This window comes from Macaca mulatta, chromosome 8, assembly GCF_049350105.2.
Source record: "Macaca mulatta isolate MMU2019108-1 chromosome 8, T2T-MMU8v2.0, whole genome shotgun sequence".
Lineage (NCBI taxonomy): Eukaryota > Metazoa > Chordata > Mammalia > Primates > Cercopithecidae > Macaca > Macaca mulatta.
Genome location: NC_133413.1, coordinates 64,793,745 through 64,802,500, shown reverse-complemented (window position 1 = coordinate 64,802,500; position 8,756 = coordinate 64,793,745). Strand labels below are relative to the sequence as shown.

General features: G+C 43.3%; 1 pseudogene; it reads left to right on the top strand.

Annotated features, from left to right (window-relative positions):
* The first annotated feature begins 7,084 nt into the window (after positions 1-7,084).
* LOC114680511 (U6atac minor spliceosomal RNA) lies at positions 7,085-7,182 on the top strand (annotated as a pseudogene).
* Positions 7,183-8,756: the final 1,574 nt, after the last annotated feature.

Here is an 8,756-nt window from a genome sequence, read left to right as displayed (position 1 = left end):
GGACGCACCTGTAATCCCAGCTACTCGGGAGGCTGAGGCAGGAGAATCACTTGAACCCAGGAGGCAGAGGTTGCAGTGAGCTGAGATCACACCATTGCACTCCAGCCTGGGTGACAAGAGCGAAACTCCGTCTCCAAAAAAAAAGAGAAAGAAAGCAGATTATTAATTCCCAGGGGCTGGGGACAGGGAGAGATGAACACAGACTGCTTAATGGGTATTAGTTTCCTTTTGGAGTGATGAAATGCTTTGGAACTAGATGGAGGAGGTGGTTGCACAACACTGAGAATGTATGACATTCCGCTGAATTGTTTTCAGTTGTCAACTTTATGGTATATGAATTTCACCTGTGTTTAAAAAACTTCTATGTAAATGAAATGAAGAACACATATTCTCTGCAATGTCTATCTTTTACCTCGTTTCCTACAGCCTTTCTTTGCTTTTTGTTCCAAAAAGGTCTTTGAAATCTCTGTAATGCAATGCTTCCTTCAGGCACAGCGTCTTGACGCATGCTGCTCCCTTGGCACAGGATTGCTCTCATCGCCTCACTGGGCTCACTCTTAACCCTCGTTTTGTCACTTCTCAAGGAAGCCTTCCCTGATTTCACATACTAAATCAGATTACCTTCTTGTATGCAGTCATGTCCCACATAAACACCATTTCCAACACTTATCTTCATTGGAATTTTATATTCATTTGCATGAACAACTCTGCTTTTAGACTATCAACTGCATGAGGGCAAAGACCACATCTTTTACTCACCATGGTAGATCCAGGGTTTGGGACTTAGGAGGTACTCAATAAACAATTAAGCGTTGGAATGATTAATCAAATAAATATTTGAAAATTATTTGCACAGTGCCTTGTAGGCCAAGCAGGACGGATAATCTGAGGTCAGGAGTTGGAGATCAGCCTGGCCAACATGGTGAGGCCCTGTCTCTAATAAATATACAAAAATTAGCCAGGTGTGGTGGCACGCACCTGTAATCCCAGCTGCTCTGAAGGCTGAGCCAAGAGAATTGCTTGAACTTGGAAAGCAGAGGTTGCAGTGAGCTGAGATCGAGCCACTGCACTCCAGCCTGGGCAACAGAGCAAGACTCCATCTCAAAAAAAAAAAAAAAAGTTCAAACATAGAATAACCATATGACCCAGCAATTCCACTCCTAGGTATATACCCAAAAGAATTGAAAGGAAGAACTCATGGCCAGGTGCAGTGGCTCATGCCTGTAATCCCAGCATTTTGGGAGGCCGAGTCAGGGGGATCACCTGAGGTTATTAGTTCGAGACCAGCCTGGCCAACATGGTAAAACCCTATCTCTACTGGAAAAACACAGAAAATATCAGCCGGGCATGGCGGCACACACCTGTAATCCCAGTTACTCGGGAGGCTGAGGTAGGAGAATCGCTTGAACCTGGAAGCAGGAGGTTGCAGCGAGCCGAGATCGCGCCACTGCACTCCAGCCCAGGGTGACAGAGTGAGACTCTGTCTCAAAAAAAAAAAAAAAAAAAAAGCAAGAACTCAAACTTGAAACCAATGTTCAGAGCAACATCAACCACAGCAGCCAAAAGATGGAAACAACCCAAATGTCCCTCAACAGAGGAGTGAATAAACAGAATCTGGTATATACACACGATGGAATACTATTCATTCTTAAAACGGAAGGAAATTCTGACACGTGCTCAAATGAATGAAGCATGAGAACATTATGCTAAATGAAATAAGCCAGTCACTGAAGGACAAATACTTAAGATTCCACTTAAATAAGGTATCTAGAGTAGTCAAACTCATTGAAAAGGAAAGAGGAATGGTGGTTGCCAGGGGCTTGGGGAGGGGAGGAAGAAATAGGGAGTTGTTGGCGGGGCAGTGGTTCACACCTGTAATTCCAGCACTTTGGGAGGCCGAGGCAGGTGGATTACCCGAGCTCAAGAGTTCGAGACCAGCCTGGCCAACATGTTGAAACCCCGTCTCTACTAAAAATACAAAAAATTAGCTGGGCATGGTGGCAGGCACCTGTAATCTCAGCTACCAGGAGGCTGAGGCCAGAGAATCACTTAAACCGGGAGATGGAGGTTGCAGTGAGCCGAAATCGTGCCATTGCACTCCAGCCTGGGCAACAAGACAAGACTCCATCTCAAAAAAAAAAAAAAGAAAAGAAAGAAAAAAGAAAAGAAAAAGAAAGAAAGAAAGAAAAAGAAAAGAAATAGGGAGTTGTTTGTTTAAAGGGGTATAGAGTTTCCATCTTGCAAGATGAAAAAGTTCTAGATATCTGCTGCATGACAGTGTGAACATACTTAACACTATTGAATTGCACACTTAAAAATGGTTAAGATGGTATTTTTTTGTGTGATTTTGTTTGTTTTGAGACAGAGTCTCCCTCTGTCTCTCAGGCTGGAGTGCAGTGGTTCGATCTTGGCTCACTGCAACGTCCACCTCCCAGGTCCAAGCAATTTTCCTGCCTCAGCCTCCCAAGTAGCTCGCCACCATGCCCGCCACCATGCCCGCCACCACGCCCACCACCATGCCCAGATAATTTTTGTATTGATACTAGAAGACGCTCGCCACCATGCCCGCCACCACGCCCGCCACCATGCCCAGATAATTTTTGTATTGATACTAGAAGACGCTCGCCACCATACCCGCCACCACGCCCGCCACCATGCCCAGATAATTTTTGTATTGATACTAGAAGATGGGGTTTTGTCATGTTGACCAGGCTGGTTTCGAACTCCTGACCTCAGGTAATCTGCCTGCCTCAGCCTCCCAAAGTGCTAGGATTATAGGCGTGAGCCACCACATCCGGCCTTGTGTGAGATGTATTATACTATAATTAAAATTTTTTTAAATTTAAGAATGAAATTTTGATACATGCTGTCTTATGGATGAACCATATGAACTAGGTAAAATAGGCCAGACACAAAACGACAAATATTGTGTGGGGCCACTTATATGAGGTAGATAGAATAGGCAAATTCATAGACAGAAAGTAGAATAATAGTTACCAAGGGCTGGGGCAGGAGAAAATGGAGAGTTACTGTTTAATTGCATGGAGCTTAGGTTTGGAATGATGAAAAAGTTCTAGAAATTGATAGTGGTGATTGTTGCATAACCTTGTGAATGCACTTAATGTATAGCATGCACTTAAAGCCACTTAATGTACACTTACAAATGGTTGAAATGATACATTTTATGTTATGTAAATGTTACCATAATGAAAACATTTAAATCATTTTAATGTAATATGTGTACATAACAACTGTTTGTCTAGTATCCAAGAACATAGGCCAGGTACAGTGGCTTGTGCCTGTAATCCCAGCACTTTGGGAGGCTGAGGCAGGTGGATAACCTGAGGTCAGGAGTTCGAGACCAGCCTGACCAACAAGGTGAAACCCCCGTCTCCACTAGAAATACAAAATTAGCCAGGCGTGGTGGCAGGCGCCTGTAATCCCAGCTACTTGGGAGGCTGAGACAGGAGAATCGCTTGAACCCGGGAAGCAGAGGTTGCAGTGAGCGGAGATCGCGCCACTGCACTCCAGCCTGGGCAACAAGAGCAAAACTTTGTCTCAAAAAAAAAGAGAGAAAAAGAACATTGTCTCTGGAGCCAGTTGACTTGGGTTTAAATCTTAGCCCTAATACTTCTTTCAAGCTAGATGTCCTCATACTAAATACTTGACCTCTCTGTGCCTCAGTTTTTTTCACCTATAAAATGGCATAAATAAAAGGGTCTGGTGAGGATTAAATAAGATGAACAGATAAAGCTTTTAAAATGTCCTACATATATGGAGGCTCAATAATCATCAGAATTATCTTTATAAAATTTCAAGTACATAGAAGAATATGAAGTCTCTTACATACAAATGGCCAAGAAGCTATTCTCGTTCCACATGTTCCACATGATTATTAGTGAAATGCAAATCAAACCCACAATGAGATGCCATTTCACACCCACTAGAATGGTTATCATCAAAAATGCAGATAATAATAAATGTTGGCAAGGATGTAAGAAACAGAAACCCTCATTGCTGGTCGGGGAGTAACATGGTGCAGCCACTTTGGAAAACAATTTGGCAGTTTCTTTAAAAGTCAAATATGGGCCTGGCATGGTGGCTCACACCTGTAATCCCAGCACTTTGGGAGGCTGAGGCAGGTGGATCACTTGAGGCCAGGAGTTGGAGACCAGCCTGGGCAACATAGTGAAACCCCGTTTCTACTAAAAATACCAAAAAAATTACCTGGGCCATGTGGCGCACACCTGTAATCCCAGGGACTCAGGAAACTGAGACACGAGAATTGCTTGAACTCGAGAGGCAGAGGTTGTGGTGAGCCAAGATGGTGCCACTGCACTCCAGCCTGCGTGATACAGTCAGACACTGTCTCAAAAAAAAAAAAAAAAAAAAAAAAGTTAAACATAAATTTGCTAATCTACTCAGCAATTCCACTGCTAAGTATCTTCCCAAGAGAAATAAAAACATATGTTCACATAACAACTTGCAAACATATGTTTACAGTAGCGTTATTTATAATAGCCTCACCATGGAAACAACCCCATGTCCACCAACTGATGAATGCATAAACACTCCACGCTATGGAAAGCTAGTTGGCCATAAAAAAGAATGAGGTAGTGGAACATGCCACCACATGGATAACGTTCAAAACATTATGCCAAGTGAGGTCGAGTGTGGTGGCTCAAGCCTGTAATCCCTGCACTTTGGGAGGCTGAGGCAGGTGGATCACCTGAGGTCAGTTCAAGACCAGCCTGACCAACATGGTGAAACCCTGTCTCTACTAAAAATATAAAATTAGACAGGTGTGGTGGCATGTGCCTGTAATCCCAGCTACTCGGGAGGCTGAGGCAGGAGAATTGCTTGAACCTGGGAGGCGGAGGTTGCAGTGAGCTGAGATCACACCACTGCACTCCAGCCTGGCGACAGAATGAGACTCTGTCCAAAACAAACAACAAAAAAACAAAACTTGATTTGTGAACACTTTACAGAGGCACTTATGTGTCAGGCATTATGGTAAGTGCTTTTCAAATATTGACTTCTTTCAGTCCTCATAACCATATGCATTAGGATTTATCATCCCCCATTTTTCAGATGGTGAGACTGAGGCAGAGACGTTAAGTAACACATCAAGGTCACACAGCTAGTCTTGGCGTCTGAGCCCAAGTAAACTGCTCCAGGTGGTTCTGCAAACTGGCTGAGCTTCATGTCTCCCCACAAATAACCTCACTGAGTCTCCCAAACACAGAAGCACAGAGGTGGGTATGATTATCTCCATTTCACATGTGAGACAGATGACAGCACAGCAGTCATGTGATGTGCCCAAGGTCACACAGCTGCTGTCAGAGCCTGGATTCAAATCCAGGTTTGGTGACATGGAAGCTGTGCTACTTCAACCATGCTGTGTCTCTTCAGTAAAGCATCAAAATGCAGCCATTCTGGGATCTGTATTAACATCACAGAGCGCACTTTATTCTCTGACACCAACTAAATTGGGTTACACTGCTGTTATCTGACATCTTCCCCTGCTATGGTAGAGCCACTCTCATTGTCAAAGAATAGAGAGTGGCATTTTTTAAAAAAGAAAACTCAGGAACTCAATAGACAAGAAATCCCTAGCAATTATTTCTCTAAGGAGTTAAAAAATATTTTAGGCCGGGTGTGGTGGCTCATGCCTTTAATCCCAGCACTTTGGGAGGCTGAGGTGGGTGAATCATGAGGTCAGGAGATGGAGACCATCCGGGCTAACATGGTAAAACCCCATCTCCACGAAAAAAAATACAAAAAATTAGCCGGGCATGGTGGCGGGCACCTGTAGTCCCAGCTACTTGGGAGGCTGAAGCAGGAGAATGGTGTGAACCTGGAATGCAGAGATTGCAGTGAGCCAAGATCGTGCCACTGCACTCCAGCCTGGGCGACAGAGCGAGACTCTGTCTCAAAAAAAAAAATAAAATAAAATAAATTTAAATCCATATTAACTCAATGGATTGGATGCAAACTAGCCATGTATACTGGAAGCCACATACCATGAGAGGACTAAAATCTAGACTTAAGCATTCTTACTTTTATTCTGAGATTTCCAAGTGATATGAACCCTTAAGATAACAATACCATCTGCTAGCACATTCTCTGCCCCATTATCCTTGTACAACAGCAGAAGGGCCATGGTATATCACCATCATAGAGCCCAGTGTTGCTGTGTAGTTAAAACAAACTTGAGTCTCCCGGTTATGCAGCAATTTGAGGATTAACTTTATGAAATAGAATGGACGGATTTTGCGGAACGTGCCTATTTTGGCTGAGAACTTATCTGCACAATTCTAATATTGAGACCAGGATACAGCTGTTTGTGACTAAGCCCATGCTCACTGCATAAGTACTATCTGAGCATTATTCATAACCAGACATCTGTTTCCTGTTTTCGTTCTTCCCTTTATCATTCTATCCCAATTTCCTTTCACCTGTACGCCACCTAAGACAACCACAGTGAAGTAAGTCTAATGTTTGACTGTCTCTTCCCTTCCATAACTGTTGTCAGGGTAGTGTAGTCATTCTACTTGGAGGATGGGGGAGGGAACCCAAGGGTCATTCTGAGCTTGGAAGGCTGTTGCCTGTGCAGTCTATCTTTAGGTGACTAACTTCCTCCCTGGTTCCCCATTAAGAACCTTTCCTGTTGAGGTAGTACCAGCCCCTGCAAATGTACAATTGTGAACTGAATCACAAAAGGAAAACCTCCTGCAGCACAAATAAGGCAAGGCAGTAACTTAGCTAGAGCAAAGCCAGTACACTCTGATATGAAAAAAATGGAACCTCTTACACGAATACAGAACACAGGATGTGTTAAAATTTAAGGAAGTTCATTTCTATGCAAATAGATTGAGGTCAAAGTTTTCCTCAGCCCAAGGGAACATCTTTATCATCACTATATTACAACAGACTTTGGAGGTCATTTTACACAGTCCTATTTTACAAAGCTTGTCACTATATTTTACAGTCTAAAAGATGAAGTGATTTGTCTAATGGATTCCATTTTAAATGGCTTAAGGGAGCACAGTTTAAATACCCCACTAATAAATACTCAGAAAATGTGTTGTATGAAAGGAGAGAAGGTGAGCCCTTCCCTTGACACAGAAGAGGCCTCGGGCCTGATAACACAGAGTTCCCGGCATTTCACTATTTTTTTTTATCTTCATCTCACTGTATTCTAAGAATTTTTTTTTTTTTTTTTTAATCTCAGCTCACTGCAACCTCCGTCTCCCAAGCTCGATTCTCTCACCTCAACCTCCCAAAGTAGCTGGGATTATAGGCACCTGACACCTTGCCTGCCTAATTTTTTTGTCTTTTTAGTAGAGACAGGGTTTCACCATGTTGGCCAGGCTGGTCTCAAACCCCTGACCTCAGGTGATCCACCTACCTCTGCCTTCCAAAGTGCTGGGATTACAGGCATGAGCCACCATGCCTGGCCAAAAGCACATTCTTTGTACCTTGGCACTTTTCTTAGCAACCTTCTCTGTATCTTATCCTCTCTTTTCCTCCATATTATATTCAAATATGACTTTTAAAACATCTAACATAGGAAGATGGCTTTATTGTTAAAAATGTCTACTAAAAGCAGGCATAGAAAAAAGTGAATGCTTCTTCTCAGATAGTTTCCTGTGCTCTGTCATTGTTACGGGAAAGGGGTCGCGATCCAGACCCCAAGAGGTTCTTGAGTCTTGGGCAAGAATTTGGGGTGAGTCCATAAAGTGAAAGCAAATTTATTAAGAAAGGAGGCTGGGCACAGTGGTTCACGCCTGTAATCCCAGCACTCCGGGAGGCCGAGGTGGGCGGATCACGAGGTCAGGAGATCAAGACCATCCTGGCTAACCTGGTGAAATCCCGTCTCTACTAAAAATACAAAAAATTAGCCAGGCATGGTGGTGGGCGCCTGTAGTCCCAGCTACTCAGGATGCTGAGGCAGGAGAATTGCTTGAACCTGGGAGGCGGAGATTGCAGTGAGCCAAGTTTGTGCCACTGCACTCCAGCTTGGGCAACAGAACAAGACTCCATCTCAAAAATAGTAATAATAATAAAGGAATAAGAGAGTGGCTACTCCATACGCAGAGTAGCAGCATGGGCCGCTGGTTAGCTGTTTTTATGGTTGCTGATTATATGCTAACCAAGGGGTGGATTATTCATGAGTTTTCTGGGAAAGGGGTGGCCAATTCCCAGAACTGAGGGTTCCTCCCCTTTTTAGACCATATAGGGTAACTTCCTGACATTTCCATGGCATTTGTAAACTGTCATGGTGTAGTGGGAGTATCTTTTAGCATATGCTAATACATTATAATTAGTGTATAAGGAGCAGTGGAGACGACCAGAGGTCACTTTCATCATCTTGGTTTCGGTGGGATTTCACTGACATCTTCACCACAACCTGTTTTATCAGCAAGGTCTTTGTGACCTGAACCTCGTGCCAACTTCCTATCTCATCCTGTGATTAAGAATGCCTAACCACCTGGGAATGCAGCCTAGTAGGTCTTTTACCCAGCCCCCTATTCAAGATGGAGTCCTGTGGTTCAAATGCCTCTTGACATCATCACTCTTCAAAAATACTTTGTAAATCAAGATTAATAATCAATTTATTGGCTATTATATAACTTACGGAACCTAGCATTCCAGATAGTATAGAATTAAATAATTTTGCACTTTTCCTGTGTTTGTCTAATGTTGAGTCAATTAACTTCAGAGCTGAGGTTTCAATACCAACACAGGTGACA